Source organism: Dermacentor albipictus, unplaced genomic scaffold (assembly GCF_038994185.2).
Source record: "Dermacentor albipictus isolate Rhodes 1998 colony unplaced genomic scaffold, USDA_Dalb.pri_finalv2 scaffold_29, whole genome shotgun sequence".
Taxonomy (NCBI): domain Eukaryota; kingdom Metazoa; phylum Arthropoda; class Arachnida; order Ixodida; family Ixodidae; genus Dermacentor; species Dermacentor albipictus.
The window spans coordinates 3,361,147-3,380,718 of NW_027225583.1; the positions used below are offsets into that span (position 1 = coordinate 3,361,147).

Here is a 19,572-nt window from a genome sequence, read left to right on the forward strand (position 1 = left end):
TTGAGGCTTTGAAGCAGTGCGTGCAAAAAAATGTTTAAGCTTTAGGGATATAATATCTCCTTCCTTTTTTAAAAATAATATCGTCTGTTCATCTTCTCCAGTCACTTTTTCACCAGACGTGCGCTGCCCTTGGTAGCTTTTTTTGTAACTTCTCTTTCCATGTGTCACTCTGGAGCGCACGGATCTCGCAGTGGAACAGCGCGAGACGTTGAACGGCTTCTTTAATACTTCTTTAAATATTTCAGCTACACCAATCTCTGGGAATCGGGTCTGTGCCACAGGATATTTCGATTTAGCGAGCACGGCATTTTGACAAAAAGGCGGTAGATATAAGATCGGCTCGAAGTTGCCTCCAAAGTACACAGACCTCTTAACAGTATGGCGCAGGATGTTCGTGGACTTCTTTGATTTTCTTAAATATCTAAGGTATGTGAGCTACACTATTCGTTAATTCTTGAGTACTATGAACCCATCCTTGTACAAGCCTCCAGAATGTTTATTGGCCACTGTCACACGAGGAGTTTAAAATCCTTAAGTGTATCTTCGCATGCATACTATTCTTATCATCGCTCTTCTCTATACAGTGATCATACATCGTCTTCCTCGTGACATCACTTTGTCGATGACTCACATTGTGCATTTGCCTGACTTGGTATTTGCATTTCGGCTTAGTTTGTTAAGGCGTAGTGCTTAAGCATACAAATTGCAGGAAACCAACGTTGTGATATGTGCGGTGCATAACATCAAACATTGAATGATGTTACAAGTAGCTTACACATGAAATTTAGTTGAATATGATTTTACAGATTTCAGCATTATGCGTTGGATCTGCAAACTTTTTTTTTCCAAATATCATCCACTGATCTCTTTTCCGCCAGCAGTAGCAATCATGTCATTCTACATAGCTTCGTTATACTGATAAGCGTTGTATCATTTTTAATTTTTTGATGATCTTTTATCTCTTGGGCCTTTTCTCCCCAATACAATGCCCGTTTATGTAAAAATCTATGGTTTCGTGTTGGCATATTCCCTGTTGTCTACTTCATCCCCTGCAATAACGCCTTGTGTTAGGGGCTGATTAACACAAGTTACTCGCTAGTTACTCGCTAGGTTACTCGCCAGTTACTCGCTAGGGACCCTGATCACGAGAATGAAATTTAACAGAAGAATAAGACTGGGTTGAAGCGCACGCGGCAGGCATTACCTAATTATGACCGGCAGCATACCGCTATTCTTGAAGACAAAAGCTGTGCGTTCATTGCATTTTATCTACCGGTACTAACGTATGCGGCAGAAACTTGGACGTTAACAAAGAAGCTACAGAAGTATTTATAGACTGTAGTAAGAGCGACGGAACGGGAATTAAAAGACCCATAAAGAGACACGCCAAGTCAGCGTTCACTGATACAGTAATCTTTCATACCTATGTGTTCTATTTTTGCGGTAATTGGTTTAATATTAGAAGAGACGATGATAGTCAACATTCCAAAGATTTTTTTTAATTTTCGCGCTGAAATTTTCCCAGTGTCGGTACGTCAGTGCTGCACACGTGACATCACAGTTTTCAAAGTACTTATTCGCATTTGGGCCACTGAGGCTCAACGAAAGTTCTTGTTACTGGCTAATTTGAATCGTTGTCTCTTTGTCTCCTTGAATATGATATGTAGTCGGTATTTCCCGATAAAGACTCGAGTCCGAGCGAGTGCAGTCAAAATTAATGACGTCACGTGGAGCTGGTGCGGGAAATTCACGGTGGCGTCGCCACCATGCAGTCCCTCGTTTTTCCGTATTTTCTGGCTTAGCAAGGCTCTTCTCGCGGTAACGGTGACTTATTCGGCAATGTAGAACGGTAATTCACTAATGCGGCTCCAGTACGGCTTTTATAGTTGGTGTCCTTTTAATAGACAGGAAGACAGCTGTTTGGATATTCTAGCTTACATTAACAGGTAGAAAGGTAGCTTAGAAGAATATGTTATGCGTAAAAACGATAACTGGTGGCCATTTAAAGTTACAGAATGGGTGCTGAGAGAAGGGAAACCCCGTTGTAGAGGGAAGTGAACTACGTAGGTGTTGTGAAGAAAATTGGGAATAACGACAGAGATAACGTGCACGAGATCTCTGGGAGAATCCCTACCTTACGGTTGCGAATTTTTTTAATTCGTCGCACCACCCAGTCGTCGACTGCGCTTACCTTCATTTGGCACCGGTTATGTAACCTTAATAGACCACCGGCTATCCAACCTACGCATTGCAACACATACCTGTCTGCAATTCTTTCTCCAAATACCAACCACAATATTGCCTATCCCCGTTTGCTATCCGATCCAAACCGCTGTGCTCCTGTTTTCTTAACGTTACGCCTCACAATTAGGTTTCAATACTATTTGCCCGTTACTACTAATGGGTCTTAGTTAACATCCAAGTTTCTGCTCCATATGTTATTGCCGATAGAATGCATATGCCAGCACAGGTGTTCCGGTAGATCTTCCTCTTTAGTTTATGTGTTTAATATAAGTTTACTTCCAGTCGCCGAGAAAATGCTGTCGAGTCATCGACTTCAATCCGGCGTATTACGGTAGTTGGTCGAGACGGCCTTTGTTTCGGGCACGAAGCACGCGGGAACCAGCCGGCATTGCAGCCAGAAAGGCGCCCCGTTAGATCAGAACTGACGAGTTCGGCGCCAGCGAATGCATTCATTATGACCGTCATGTAGGAACGACTTATTCTCAATTGTATCTTCGCTCAATGTGTGTAAGAAGCGGCAATTCGTGAAGCCTCATCACAGCCGACAGTTGCTGCTCACCTTGCGCGTCGCTCCACCGAGCTACTGCGATCCATTAGACGAGGGACCCTATTCGCTCCGTGAACTTGAAGAGTAAGTAGCAGATAGGTTTTAGCTTGTCTTTTAGCTTCGTCGTTCAACCGACCACATTCCTTCTTTGTCATTCCATCGTCGTCACTGCGTTATCAACATGCTGTCGTCGGCGTACCACCTTCGTCATTCGACCGACCACATTCCTTCTTTGTCATTCCATCGTCGCCACTGCGTTGTCAACATCCTGTCGTCGTCGTGCCACCTTCGTCTTTCGACCGACCACATTCCTTCTTTGTCATTCCATCGTCGTCACTGCGTTGTGAGCATCCTGTCGTCGTCGTGCCACCTTCGTCGTTCGACCGACCACATTCCTTCTTTGTCATTCCATCGTCGTCATTGCGTTGTCAACATCCTGTCGTCGTCGTGCCACCTTCCTCGTTCGACCGACCACATTCCTTCTTTGTCATTCCATCGTCGTCACTGCGTTGTCAACATCCTGTCGTCGTTGTACTACCTTCGTCGTTCAACCGACCACATTCCTTCTTTGTCATTCCATCGTCGTCACTGTGTTGTGAACATCCTGTCGTCGTCGTACCACCTTCGTCGTTCAACCGACCATATTCCTTCTTTGTCATTCCATCGTCGCCACTGCGTTGTCAACATCCTGTCGTCGTCGTGCCACCTTCGTCTTTCGACCGACCACATTCCTTCTTTGTCATTCCATCGCCGTCACTGCGTTGTCAACATCCTGTCGTCGTCGTACCACCTTCGTCGTTCGACCGACCACATTCCTTCTTTGTCATTCCATCGTCGTCACTGCGTTGTGAGCATCCTGTCGTCGTCGTGCCACCTTCGTCTTTCGACCGACCACATTCCTTCTTTGTCATTCCATCGTCGTCACTGCGTTGTCAACATCCTGTCGTCGTCGTAACACCTTCGTCGTTCAACCGACCACATTCCTTCTTTGTCATTCCATCGTCGTCACTGCATCAACATCCTGTCGTCGTCGTACCACCTTCGTCGTTCACCCGATCACATTCCTTCTTTGTCATTCCATCGTCGTCGCTGCGTTGTGAGCATCCTGTCGTCGTCGTGCCACCTTCGTCGTTCAACGGACCATATTCCTTCTTTGTCATTCCATCGTCGTCACTGCGTTGTCAACATCCTGTCGTCATCGTACCACCTTCGTCGTTCAACCGACCACATTCCTTCTTTGTCATTCCATCGCCGTCACTGCGTTGTCAACATCCTGTCGTCGTCGTACCACCTTCGTCGTTCGACCGACCACATTCCTTCTTTGTCATTCCATCGTCGTCACTGCGTTGTGAGCATCCTGTCGTCGTCGTGCCACCTTCGTCTTTCGACCGACCACATTCCTTCTTTGTCATTCCATCGTCGCCACTGCGTTGCCAACATCCTGTCGTCGTCGTGCCACCTTCGTCTTTCGACCGACCACATTCCTTCTTTGTCATTCCATCGTCGTCACTGCGTTGTGAGCATCCTGTCGTCGTCGTGCCACCTTCGTCGTTCAACCGATCACATTCCTTCTTTGTCATTCCATCGTCGTCACTGCGTTGTCAACATCCTGTCGCATCGTACCACCTTCGTCGTTCGACCGACCACATTCCTTCTTTGTCATTCCATCGTCGTCATTGCGTTGTCAACATCCTGTCGTCGTCGTACCACCTTCGTCGTTCAACCGACCACATTCCTTCTTTGTCATTCCATCGTCGTCACTGCGTTGTCAACATCCTGTCGTCGTCGTACCACCTTCGTCGTTCAACGGACCATATTCCTTCTTTGTCATTCCATCGTCGTCACTGCGTTGTCAACATCCTGTCGTCGTCGTACCACCTTCGTCGTTCGACCGACCACATTCCTTCTTTGTCATTCCATCGTCGTCACTGCGTTGTGAGCATCCTGTCGTCGTCGTGCCACCTTCGTCTTTCGACCGACCACATTCCTTCTTTGTCATTCCATCGTCGTCACTGCGTTGTCAACATCCTGTCGTCGTCGTAACACCTTCGTCGTTCAACCGACCACATTCCTTCTTTGTCATTCCATCGTCGTCACTGCGTTGTCAACATCCTGTCGTCGTCGTAACACCTTCGTCGTTCAACCGACCACATTCCTTCTTTGTCATTCCATCGTCGTCACTGCATCAACATCCTGTCGTCGTCGTACCACCTTCGTCGTTCACCCGATCACATTCCTTCTTTGTCATTCCATCGTCGTCGCTGCGTTGTGAGCATCCTGTCGTCGTCGTGCCACCTTCGTCGTTCAACGGACCATATTCCTTCTTTGTCATTCCATCGTCGTCACTGCGTTGTCAACATCCTGTCGTCATCGTACCACCTTCGTCGTTCAACCGACCACATTCCTTCTTTGTCATTCCATCGTCGTCACTGCGTTGTCAACATCCTGTCGTCGTCGTACCACCTTCGTCGTTCAACCGACCACATTCCTTCTTTGTCATTCCATCGCCGTCGCTGCGTCGTCAACACGCAGTCGTCGTTATGCCTCCATGGTCACACGACCGACCCTGGTGAACTTGCGTCATAGGAAAGTGGGCCGATCCCGGAGACATGCAGCGTGTGTCGCAGATAGCCGAAGCAGTGGCAAATCGAAGAATGACCACCACAGATCCTAAATCAGGCATTGTTCGCGTGCTGATCGCATGACCGGCGATAGCTTTTTTTAGGTGGGTGCTGCCTGACTCGGTTTACCTACATTTTACGCCACTGTATAGAAATATTAGTGCTTAGCGCGGTTTAATTGTTCTTCGCAACTTTTTCTTGCCTATACCAGTTCTCGTTTTTGGATTGCATTATGTCTGCACTACTTATCGCTTTGTTGTGGCTGTTATATTCACCAAACCAGTACTGTTACTGTTGTCCATAAATGTTCTAATCCACGAGATGAATTACATTTGATTTCAGTTTAACCTTAATCTATCCATTGTTTCCTTAATTGACATTCAGTGTGTTCACTTCTATTAATTCTACAACTTAAAGCTTTGCAGCCAACCGTCTATTATTGATTATGCACATATTCTAGCCCGAGGTTTCCATCGCAGTTTATTTGGCAGCTAGTTCTGTATTATGGCACTCCATACAATTAAAAGGAGGACGTAATACTTGGAAAAGTCATATAAACTTGGGACTAATTGGGTGCGTCTTGTGAATCGCAGTTGGGAGGCCTAGTGTTGTACTTCATCATGGGCAGCATGGAGTCGAAAGCGCTGAGTTGCCTGGAGGGTACTGCGTACTCCTGCTTCTTCAACGGCATCTTCATGCTCGTGTGCAGCTTCCTGACCGCCACCTTTGCCTACTACCTGCCCATCATTTTCTACGTGAGTATCCGTACTCGTCGACTCCAGTCTCAGCGCCGAATATGCAAACGCTGTCTAGTTCGAAGATCTACCAGCCGTTCGGGCGAAACTAGCAAAATTACTTCGAAAATTGCCTGCAGTGGTTGGTATAGGAAAATTTTGATCCTTGAGGAGGATTTCCGGAAGAGGCGGGTGTGCGCGAGAAATCGAAGTACTTAATTGATCAATTCAAATAATTTCACTAATTGGTTTAGGGAAGGTAGCGCAATCATGTTTCGACATTGTACCGACCTCGTTTCGTTCCTTACGCTCACAAACGAGGGGAGGGAGGAAAGAAAGCGCAGATTCGCAGTTTCCACGCAAGCTCATTAGAAAATTTTCGTGCTTTGATCCTATCAACAGACCGGTCATCTGTATTTGAAAAACAGGATCCAAATGCAGCCTACGAATTGTTCTTTCGTAAAATTATTTACGTGCCACGACCTAGCGTTTCCGTTGAAATCGTGCAATCAGAGGAGCAAGAAAATACAAAAACCCTGGATAAATGCTGCTTTGCCAAAATGATAACAAGAAAAAACAAAATGTATCACCTGTTTATAAAGTGAAGGAGTGCGCAATTCTTGAGTGATTACAAAAAAAATACGGAAATAAGGTCAACAGTGAATTAAAGCAAGCGAAAAGTTGAGTACTATGAACGGTTATTTACTAAAATAAAAAATGACCCTTTGGGATGAAGTTAGAGACTTAACACCTACCAAAAGACAGAACACGGAGATAAACACAAAGACCAGCCACTGGCGTGTTGACAGGCAGAGAAGCAGCAGGTGCTCTGAATGAATATTTCGTCTGCAGTACCCAGCATCCCGACAGGGAGGAACCCACGGCAACATCTATAGTGAATAAATTCAGTCTTACTAACTCAGTGATACTTACACCTGTTAACCTGATGAAGTTGTGCAGCTGCTGTGTAAAGTAAAAAAAAACAACGTCTCTGCCGGGTATGGCGATGTGAGACCAGTACCGATTAAGTATACTGCCGACTAATTGCACCTGTCATTGTTCACATCATAAACAATGTTTGAAAGCGGTATATTTCCTGATTTTCTCAAAATAGCACGCGCATGCCCTATTTACAAAGGTGGTGATAAACATATAATGACAAATTTCCGGCCGATATCTGTCTTAGCTGTTCTATCAAAGGTGTTCGAGAGTGCCCTGAATGTTAGACTACAAACATTTTTCAGTAAATATAGTGTAATTAGTGACATGCAGTATGGATTCCGAAAAAATAAATCTTGTGAAGCAGCTCTTCTCAATATCTAATATAAAGTAATAACAAATATTGAAAATAAAATGTACACACTAGGAATATTTGTAGACATTAGGAAAGCCTTTCATTCAGTATGCCACAGTTTATTAATTATCAATTTGGAGCAGTGCGGTGTACGAGATATCGTATTGGACCTTTTACGACATTACTTAACCAATCGCTATCAATATGTCTGTGTAAATATTGATGTTTCATCTTACGCGGAAATCATAACGGGTGTTCCACAAGAATTAATACTTGGACCTTTTCTGTTTATAATATTTATTAATGATCTGTGTGACATCCCCGAGTCTCTTGAACTAGTTATGTATGCAGATGATACTAACATATTATATAAAGCTGCTACTTTAACAGAGCTCGAATTAAATGTTAACAATTACCTGAAACAACTCTCTTGCCGGTTACAACATAAGCTACAAATGAATTCCTCCAAAGCAAAATATATGATATTTGCTTCTACTAATAAACCATGTAAATGCAATGCGGCTATTCTTTTTGAATAGCCGCATTGCATTTACATCTGTATATATAGCATCTTATATCTGTATCTCAAATACTTGTTGTCCGAGTACCTTGTATCGCGCCGTGATATAATTCCAAGGTGTCTTTGCCCAGCACCGGAGCCAACAGCAGGGTAATTGAGTTTGCTCCGAAGATTTAACCGGGGTGCTGCGATTGCAACAAGCTATACGGTGTTGTTATACCATTTGGCATTGTGGCTGGCAACGAGACGACCACTTCGTATTTATGCTGATGCGTCTTTGAGGAAGTAGAACGTATAATGAAAAAAGAAAAAAGGCGAAGCGCCCGCAACTGAGTTTAGTGATTCATGGTTGGCATCGGGATATGGAGCAGTTCAAACAAGAAAGCTATCTATCGATGGCTTTAACTATCATCTTCGATGATTTGTGCCATAATTTTTTTTCTTATATTACTCTCACGCAGGTCGTTGTTCTAATGACCGGTGGCATTCACGCCTTTCATTACGCCTACTCGACGTACAAGATGTACTACGAGTGAAGCTGGGACCGACGAAAGCATCGGTGCCTATCCGTCCCGTTGCAGCGGATGTATATCATCGCCTCCGGCGGTGCCTTTGTTTAGCAGCGGCTGCTAATAAACTACGTAGTGCCACGCGTACTGATAGCGTCAGTTATTAAACAGTGTAAAGTAGCACGTCCTACTAGGACCAGTTCTTTGGTGTTTCATTGCGCATATGTAACGTTCCAGGAAGCATATCATTAAAGATTGTTCTTCTTTTCTGCCTCTCTCCAGAAATATGGCGTTACGGGCCACAAATTAAACGCGGGCATGTATGGCGAATGATTTAGCTGAGGTTAACCATCACGGTGCAGTTGGGAAGGCGTTATTGTGCGAAATCGAGCATCGTCGTCACTGCGTCACACACTCTTTAATGAATTCCTGGCTTAACCAGCCTGGGCTGGATAACTTCCTTGGCGGCGGCGTGCGCGTTACAAGACACGTCATGCATATTTCGGTTACGAGCGCGTCCCTCAGCCACCACGGTGGGCCTCGTGGAGAACGCGGTACCTTTATTCAGCGTTAACCCTCGTATTCTGGAGGAGGAGGAGGAGGAGGAGGAACTTTATTACAGTAAAAGCTCGGTAATTCGAACCGCAAGGGGAAGCCGCTTCAGTTCGAATTAACGAAAGTTCGAACTAACGAAAGTAAAGGAGAGCAACAGTACACTGCGATTTGGAAGCAGTAGGGCATGTCAGAAATTTGGCGAGTCAAAAAGTGATGGCGTGTGCCGCGGGCACACGCCATCTTCGAGTCGAAGCTCTGGGTCCGACTGTGCCACACCACCGATGTCCAATGAAACGAACGTTAGCCAAGGCTTAACACCATCACAATGAATCGCGACGGCCGATGCCTCCTAAGCTGAAAACAGAGGTGCACAACCGATGGAGACTGCCGTGACAAAGACGCTGAACATGTGAAGGTGGCGAAGGCCCTGATTCGTTGGTTCTTGATTGCAAGCGCAACTGCGACGTACTTGATTCGCTGTGTTTTGGCGCTTGCCGTGCCATCTCCGCACAACATTAGCAGCTGCACAAGATTTGCAAAGCCTCCGAGATTCGCAACGGGCAAGAAGTCTTGGAGGTTACGTAGAACGGAGAGGCAGCAGCCGCCACCGCCTTCTGGCTGACCCCGCGTCGGTTAAATTTTTTTCCGATTTTGCCTTCTCTCGCCGTTTTCTCCGTTTCGGAGGCAATACAGCCTTGTGTGTAGGCAGTAGGCGCGTTTCTCTGGCCGTGTGCCAGGCGAGCGTAGTTCGAATTATCCATGAGGGAACCTTCTCGCGTTCGACTTAACGGACTTTTTTATACATAGACTTCTGTGGAGCTTGGCCGGACCAAATCGTACAGTTCGAATTATCCATAAATTCGAATTATTGAAGTTCGAATTAACGAGCTTTCACTGTATTGCAGAAACCGTTGCGTGGTTTATTCCTGGGTGGTTCCCTCTGACAGGGCTCCACTGGCAATCGCGGCTCGCCGGGCCGGGTCTAGGGTCGCCAGTTGGCTTCCCAGGTCCAGTTCGGAGAGTCGGGAATGCACCCCGTCTTGAAGCCCACGCTCGACTCGATCCGAATGACGCGTGACGCGAACCTGCCGAAAGACGCTCACTGTGTGTTTGCTATGGCGCGTTCACGACAGGCGCGTCACTCACATTAAGTCGAGCATCGGCTTCCAGTTGGGATGTATTTCAGACTACGGGGAGGCAAAACGTGTTTAACCACATGACACGACTCGCTCGACCCGTTGTGGAAAAGCGTCACAGCAGTGTGATAGGCGCGCAGCGAGCTGACGAATGTGACTCGTGTAACTCCGTCCTTCGTCGTCAGCTCGAAGAAGGGCGCGCTTAAACTAACGCCAAGACCGCGCGTACGCCTGCCGACGCTTGCCGACGCGTGCGAGTGCGCGCCCACATGGCTCACTCATAGTCGTTTTGACAAGTGTCGTCTCGCGCTTTGTCATTGACAGTGGTTCAGTGTGCTGATACATTGATGCACGAAATTGATTTATTTTTTATAGCCATTAGGGGCCGGCGCAACAAAACAAGTAAAGATAACGGCAGAACCCATCTCATCGATGACTGTCGACAGTAATTTGTTAGCATTAAGTCGCTATAGTGACAACGTATTACCACCGTCGAAACGAGTTAAGCGTAAAACTGGACGAGTCGGTTCATCTTCGTGGTAAAAGCGGCGCAAAAAATAACGGCAAACACAAGTTAGAGAAATACACAGGGCAGGCGCCGACCTGTGTATTTCCACGCTTTGCGTTGCCGTTATGTTTGCGCCGCTCTCACCGCGAAGAGTTGTGTGTGAGGCATATATCGCAGCGGGGAGCCTTTCGCGCTTCCCTAATGACACCCGGCGCCATCTAGAGCCGCCGCCGCGAAGCTCGCGCGTGGCCTCCGAGATGCGTGGCGCGCTGGTGCGCGCAAACGTTACGGTAGATTAGTTGCGTGATGTTAGTTTGGCTTATAGTGTTCCAAACAGCCTCAATTATTGAAAAGTCACTCGACAGTTTTAGCTGCGATTTGAGCGACTTGGCAACAGGTTTTAGCGAGCCCTCGGCGAACTCGTGGTCCCAGTTTAGCGGCATGCTCGAAAATAGCGTTGGCAACACTGATTCGAAGTGCCGTAAATTGCCGCTTATGCTTCGTAGCATTAGGGTGGATGCCGCTTTCAAAGCAAAAGGACGAGCATTCCCTCGGTACGTGGTCCGATGTCGACGCGACATTATGACGAATTGACGTGTGAGGACATATGATGACAATTACGACTCGCCGCTGATCCGCTCGCGTGCATGACTTACCAAATGCGCAGTGAGTTTGTACATTTTGTGACCGCGTAAACGTCGCAGTCGCAACTGCGAACCATGCATCAACAGGAAAGTCAGCTCGCCCGAAGTGGTGAAGCACGACCCGCCACGCCACATTTAGCGGCGCAGACCGCTCTTCAAGTCGCCTTCAGTATTCGATCGCGAACGCGCGCGAGTGACCCTTGTCGTGTCGCTTAACTTTTGTCACTAAGAACCGGCTCCTCGTTGACGCGTTATCGAGAGATGGTGCTTTAATGATCTCGCGATGCGGAAGACCAATAAAAAAATAAAGAAAGCAGACTTGTGGGACTCTTCCTGAATCGCCGCCTAATTTTCAACGAAGCTGTTTCTTTCGAACACTTGCATTACGAATCTCAGCCGCCGGAAATTAAGCCATCAAATTCGAAACGCTGCCCACCTAGGAGTCGCCCGTTTGAAATCGTTCCCGCATATAGCGCAGCACTTTCTTTAAACAATTTGTGCTACGAAGCCTGTTATTCATCAGCACACATTTCACTTCGCGAACGCATCGGCTATAATTTTGCCCCATATTCGCTGAATTTGATGTTGGTGACATTTATAGTTATCTCAGGGCAGCAACGGGGCTACATGGTGGGTTAATTGGCACATGATGAACTAAAATGAGAACGAGCGAACGAAACACGTAGACAAAAAAAAAAAGAGTACGTAGGGCGAATGCTGGACACCTACGTAGGTGTTGTTCTTGGTGGATTGCACATCCTGGTGATATCTCGGTGAAGAAAAACCATGCCAAAGTCTGCGAAGTTCATCGCACTGCTGCCATCAATGTTACGACGTGGTAGTTAACTTGTGCCCTTCTAAGGCCCCGAAATATTCCTTAGACGGACAGGTCACAATGTTCTCACAATGTTTTCCCCCTTCTGTTGCAAAGTCGACGAATCCAAAAGAAAGGCTGGAAGCATTATACATTACACTTTATGTATCCGACTCTCCCAGAAATCTGTGCGGTCAATGAACCACAGCCACTCAAGATACAAAAAAAAGAAGTCAGGTTGCCTTTTCTTTGTATGCTCAAAAAATAAAACAAAACAAAAAGAATGATTGAATCCTCACCATTGCAGTCACCGTTAAGACGCGCGGGATACACGTGTCAATAGGTTAGAATTAATGTGCCGAACTAACCCTTCAACAATGTATTGAAATAGGAAAACCAGCCAACTCAGGCGTAAAGCAATCGCCAGCACTCGTTTATTAGAGTGAATGTATTCTCACAAAGCCTCAAAAGTGGAGCGAAACGAGAAAAGCAACGAACTTCCGCGTGAAGGAATGGCCAGCCCATATATGCTGGAAATAATGTGCTCTTATAACCCCTTAAACATGGAGTTAAAATGGAAAATCGATCAGCTCCCGTCTAAACGAGTTGCCAGCATTCGTTTGTTAGAGGAATGTACTCCTTGCAATGTTTAGAAATGGAACGAAACGAGAAAAAAAAATAAACAACTGAATCCAATGTACAGCAGATGCCAGCACTACTGCATTCAGGTGAATAGACAAGGAGAAACCTTCAGCAGTGACGTTAAATTGAAATTACAGCGAGATTTCCTATTAAGGAATTTTGTTAGCACTGCCTTGTTAGATTGCATGCGCTCCGAGAAATGCTATGAAATAAAAGTTTAACGCGAAAAGCAGTCCACGTAACGCAGTGGCCAGTGCTTCATTAAAAGTGCAAATGTACTGCGAAGACCATTAAAATTTAAATGAATATAAGTAACAACAAAAAAAGCAGTTACTCCCCCATAGTGTAACTCCACGCACTGCACTGTTTTTTTGGAATTCAGCACGTCAAAGGCTTCGTGTAAAGTGGGATGATAGGTACAGCGTGGTGGCACCACTTTATATCTCTGGATATGACAAGCTCTCGCGTATATCAGAGGAGGTTATTTGAATAGCAAAGCGAGGAGTACGAATGCAGGTTGAATGATGAAAGGTTTATCGCATTAGCAAGACGTTCAATTGAGCTTGAGTCGTCGTTTTTTGTGTGCCTTTTCTATGTGGTTTGGGTAGCGCTGCGATGGAGGGAATAACTTGTTTGCCGTAAGTGTGAGGCGCCGTGTGAGGAGAGCAGGTGGCGAAGACATACCGTAAGATCCCCTACGTTGCCCACCACGATTCGAATCCGTGCAAATGAGCGAGTGGGTGTTCAGTAGGTTTTTTTCTTCAGCCGTTTAACCGCCTGCTTTTGATCGAACAGTACATAAATCTGTGTCAGTGAGGTGATTACAACTTGCGCATATATTTAGCCCGAAGGAAATGAAGAGCATGTTAGACCCCGGATGTGTACCTAAATCAACATGGTATTTCCAACTGCATCAACCACAACATGGATACAAATCCAGCACGGGAGATGGAAATTCAAGACGATGAGCAAAACGAGAACAAAGTGAAAGCAGGAGCCAGCGTTTCGACAAGTGGACTTGTATTCTTAAAGGCGACTGGTGGAGTTCTCTTCTTGAAGAAGACAAATCCACTTGTCGAAACGTTGGCTCCTGCTTTCACCTTGTTCTCGTCTTGCTCAAGATGGATACAAAGGAACAAAAGAAAGAAAGGCGGAGTGTTACTAATTAAAAAGCAGACATTATTATTATTATTATTATTATTATTATTATTATTATTATTATTATTATTATTATTATTATTATTATTATTATTATTATTATATGGATACATACAAGCACACAAAGGAAACAGGGAGGGAGCAAGCTCACAACCGCCACCGAGAAGGGCACAGCGCCCGTCTACTGTTATTTGAGGAGGGAATGAAAAGAGGTGAAGATAGGAAACAAAGAAATAGGAAGGAAAATAGGAAATAGACAAACGACAGAGACACGGACGAAAGAAAGTAGGAACACGGAACGAACGTCTATAAGCGGGTGCCAAATCAGTTTTCTACGTGAAAGTGAGCAAGTATCTATGGACCCGGTCACGTTGAGCAGCACTCCCTCTCGGAAAGAGGCGATCGTCAAGGGTCGACACTTGAGTCAAATAGGTCAATATTCCTTAATCAGCAGTGCACGTTGTGTGAAGAATGCGGGACACTCCAACATAAGGTGTTCAGGTGTTTCACAGGAGCCATGGGACGTACACGACGGACTGCCACACGTCCTTGACGATACAAGTGTTCGCACACGAACAGAGAGTCGTTGTGTTAGTCAAGACATAAGTCTCAACCTGCGTCCTTTTCAGCTCTGACTAAAGCCTTGTAATTATTATCTCATAAAGCCTCATAATTTTAGCGGAAACAGCATGTTGTTAAGCAGAAAAGAAATGCCAAAGCAACTCATGAGCTAGAACGAGCAGCACCATAACCACGTTCAAATAGTAAACATCAGAGCGCAATAGGTATCCTTGATGCGAGAAAGTCATCATGTATTTATTTTTACGATGATGGTCCGAGTACGATGATGGTCATATTTTACGATCAGGGTCCCTAGCGTGTAACTGGCCTAGATAAACGCGCTCTTCCAGATTATGCAGGCTTACTGCCAACCACGGTTTCTCGTTCCCAGGCTTCTGAACATTATCTTAATCTTCGGCATAATAATCTTCAGGCTTACTCTTGCATTTCTTTTTGGCTAAGCTCCTCAATAACTTGTTGCAGTTATTTTCTATTTGTGCCGAACAAGAAATTGTCATCTGCAAAACTAAGGTTACTAAGATATTCCCCGTTGACCCTTGCACCTATCTTCCCCAGTATATCAACTTGAATGCTTCTGAGCATGCAGTGAATAGCATTGGAGAGGTTGTGCCTCTTTGCCTGACCCCTTTCTCGATCAGAGTTTAAGCGCTTTTCCAGAGAATAAGGTAGCTGTAGAATCTTGATAGACGTTTGCTTAGGTATTCACGTATGCTTACTATACCCCTTGACTACACATACAATGCTCAACGACTGCGGGTATTTCTACGGGATCGAATGCCTTTTGAAGATTCGCAAAAGCCATGCGAGGAATTTCCTTGTACTCCGCAGATTTCTCAGTGAGCTGACTGATGACGTGGGCATTATCCATTGCAGAATACCCAGTTCATGAATACCTATGCTTGCTCTTTGGTTTGACTAAAGCCAAGTGTTGGCTTTATTCTATTTGAACAACGAAGGTGAATGTATTGTAGAATACTCAGGGCAACCTAATGGTCCTATCATTCTTCAATGATTAATCACGTCCGTCCTTATTGAATAATATGTTGTTGGCAAGTCTTCCAACACGCCGGTAGACTTGAATCTTTGAAAGAGTGCGTACAATAAAATGTCGCAAGCTTTAGGGCTATAATTTTTCCTCCATTTTTTAAAAATAAGGTTGTCTGTTCATCTTCTCCTGTCACTTTTTCACCAGACATGCACTGCCCTTGGTAGCTTCTTTGTAACTTCTCTTTCTATGTGTCACTCTGGCACGCACAGATCTCCTAATGGAATAGCGCAAGACATTCAACGGCTTCATTAATATTCTCTCTGGCAATTGGGTTTGTGCCACAAGATATTTCGGTTTAGCGAGCAAGGCATATTGACTAAAAGGCTGTAGATATAACATCGGCTCGAAGTTGCCTCAAAAGCACACAGACCTCTTAACCGTATGGCGCAGGATGTTCATGGAATTATTTGATTTTCTTATATATCTAAGGTGTGAGCTACCCTATTTTTAAGATCTTAAGTACTATAAAGCCAACCTTGTACAATCCTCCAGAATGGTTATTGGCTACCGTCACACAAAGAGTTTAAAATCCTTAATTGTATGCTCCTATACGTACTATTCTTGTCGCCATTCTTCTCTAGACAATGATCATCCATAATCTTCCTCGTCGCATTACTTCGTCGATGACTCAAATTATGCATCTGCCTGACATGGTATTTGCATTTCGGCTTAGTTTGTTAGCGGCGTAGTGCTTAAGCATATAAATTACAGGAGAACAATGATGTGATCTGTGCGGTGCATATTGTCAAACATTGAATGACGTTACAACTAAATTACACATGAAATTTAGTTGAATATAATTTTTCAGATTTCATGATTATGCGTTCGATCTTGCAAACTTGTTTTCCAAATATCCTTTATATATCTCTCCCGCCAGCAAAACCAATTTCTGTCATTCTACATAACGGCATTATACTGATAAGCGTTGCATCATCTTTAATTTCTTGATGATTTTTATCTCTTGAGAAGACTCCTGCCTTTGCCGCACTTCTCGCTATGCAGGGCCCAGGCAGTCACTCTCAGACTTCTACAAACAAGCACTTACCCGGACCCCGCGGCACTGCACACAATGCACCCCGAGTGGTTCCCAAGCCCGAACGGTGTGGTGGTTATGCGGACTTCGAGCATGTCCTGTGGGGCTGCGCCTCTGCCGGTCCCCCTTTCACCCAAGAGGAAATGAGGAATCTCATTAGGGCCCAGGACCAGACCACTCAAATCCTGGCAGTCCAGAGGGCCCTCGAGAGGACCGTCAGGTTTCACCTGATGGTCCCCGAGTGGGCCTAGCTAGGTGACGTTGAGTTTACTCTTATCTCTTGTGGACAGAATGAAGTTGTTTCACTCACTCTTGGGCCTTTTCTCACCATTACACTGCCAGTTTATGCAAAAATCGATGGTTTCTTTTTGGCATACTTGCTGCTGTCTACTGTAGCCCCTGCAATACCGCCTTCTATAAGTGGCTACCAGTTATTATCGTAAAAATAAATACGTGATGACTTTATCGCGTCAAGGATACTTAATGCGCTCTGATGTTTACTATTTGAACATGATTGGGTGCTGCTCGTTCTGGCTCATGAGTTGCTTTGGGATTTCTTTTCTGCTTAACAACATGATGCTGAAGCTATAATTATGAGGCTTTATGAGGTTATAATTATGAGGCTTTAGTCAGGCTAATAAAGGGTACCAGTTGAGACGTATGTCTTGACTAACTCTACGACCCTGTGTTGGTGCGCGAACGCTTGTATCATCAAGGACGTGTGGGCAGTCCGTCATGTACATCCCGTGGTGCACTGTGGTACACTGTGGTACACTGTGGTACGCGTTCCTGTGAGACACTTGAACGCCTTATATTGGAGTGTCCCGCATTCGTCACACAACGAGCGCTGCCAATTAAGGGAATATGGACTGACTGGACTCAAGTGTACGGTCCTTGACGATTGCCTGTTTCTGAGAGATGGTGCTGCCCAACGCGACTAGGCCCACAGAGCCTTGCTAACTTTCATGCAGAAAACTGATTTGGCCTCCCGTTTATCGACGTTCTTACCGTTTTCCTACTTTCGTTTGTCCGTGTCCCTGTCGTTTGTTTATTTCCTATTTTATTTCCTGCTTCGTTGTTTCCTAACTTCTCCTCTTTTCACTCCCTCCTCCCGAAAGAGTAGAGAGAGAGAGTAGAATTCAGGAAGGCAGGGATGTTAACCAGTCAATAGACTGGTTGGCTACCCTACACTGGGGGATGGGAGAAGGGGAAGAGAAAGAAGGGAGAGAGAAGGTGTAGATACGTGTACGCACAGCACTTCAGTTAAAGACGCTTGAGCAAACCAGAAGTTCTGCGAAAACACAAAAGTGCCTTCACTGCCTTCTGAGCCGATGATCGGTCGGGACGGTGCTCTAATATGGTCTGTTCACTCAGAGGACAATCATCTAGTTTCCTCAATGTGCTGGACAAAGACTGTCTTTGTGATTGAAATTGAGGACATTGGCAGAATAAGTGGTCAATGTTCTCCTCGCATCCGCAAACATCACATGCAGGAGTATCAGCCATTCCAATTAGTGCTGAGTAGGCATTCGTGAAGGCCACTCCAAGCAATAACCGACACAGAAGAGACGCTTCACGTCGGTGTAGACCCGCTGGAGGTCTGAGTTTAAGTGACGGGTTTAGTCTGTGCAGTCTTGTGCGCCTTGTATGTGCGGTGTTCCACTCTGCCAAGGAGATCGTGCCTGCTAGAATGCCAAGTTGCCTCGCGGCGTCGGTCCTTGAGAGAGGAATGGGGACGCAGCGGTCTTAGTAGGCACGCGTTGTGCCCCTGTGGGTGGCAGTTGCAAGCTTGCTCCGTCCCTGTTTCCTGTGTGTGCGTGTATATTTTTATATAATGATAATAATAATAATAATAATAATAATAATAATAATAATAATAATAATAATAATAATAATAATAATAATAATAATAATAATATTATTATTATTATTATTATTATTATTATTATTATTATTATTATTATTATGTCATCTTCTCTTTAAGTAGTAAGACTCCACCTTTCTTTTGTTCCTTTGTATCCATCTTATTCTATGCAGTTGGAAATACCATGTTGATTCAGGTACGCCTCCAGGATCTAACATGCTCTTCCTTTCCTTCTTGTTAAACACATGCGCAAGTTGTAATGAGCTCACTGACACAGATTTACGTACTGTTCGATCAAAAGCAGGCGGTTAAACCGCTGAATAAAAACCCTACTGACCGCCCACTTGCTCATTTGCACGGATTCGAATCGTGGTGGGCAACGTAGGGGATCTTACGGTATGTCTTCGCCACCTGCTCTCCTCACACGACGCCTCACACTAAGGCCGAGCAAGTTATTCCCTCCATCGCAGCGCTAACCAAACCACATAGATAAGGCACACAAACAATGACGACTCAAGCTCAATTGAACGTCTTGCTAATGCGATAAACCTTTCATCGCCTGCATTCGTACTCCCCGCTTTGCTATTCAAATAGCCTCCTCTGATATACGCGAGAGCTTGTAATATGCAGAGATCTAAAGTGGCGCCACCACGCTGTGCCTATCATCCCACTTTACACGAAGCCTTTAACGTGCTGAACTCCAAAAAACAGTGCAGTGCGTGGAGTTACACTATGGGGGAGTAACTGCTTTTTTTTGTTACAAATATTCATTTAAATTTTAATGGTCTTCGCAGTACATTTGCACTTATAATGAAGCACTGTCCATTGCGTAACGTGGACTGCTTTTCGGATTAAACTTGTATTGCAATCTAACTTGCATGCAATCTAACAAGGCAGTGCTGACAAAATTCTTTAATAGGAGATCTCGCTGGAATTTCAATTTAACGTCACTGCTGAAGGTTTCTCCTTGTCTATTGACCCCAACGTAGGAGTGTTGGCAGCTCCAGTACGTTGGATTCAGTTGCTCTTTTATTTTTTCGTTTCATTCCATTTCTAAAGGTTGCGAGGAGTACATTCACTCTAACAAACGAATGCTGGCAACTCGTTTAGACGGGAGCT

General features: G+C 45.2%; 1 long non-coding RNA gene across 1 annotated transcript; it reads left to right on the plus strand.

Moving 5' to 3' along the window:
- The first annotated feature begins 2,740 nt into the window (after positions 1-2,740).
- On the plus strand, positions 2,741-8,616 carry LOC139052706 (uncharacterized). Its single transcript, XR_011510018.1, has 3 exons — positions 2,741-2,875; positions 6,006-6,167; positions 8,422-8,616. It is a non-coding gene; the product is annotated as an uncharacterized lncRNA (long non-coding RNA).
- The last annotated feature ends 10,956 nt before the right edge of the window (positions 8,617-19,572 follow it).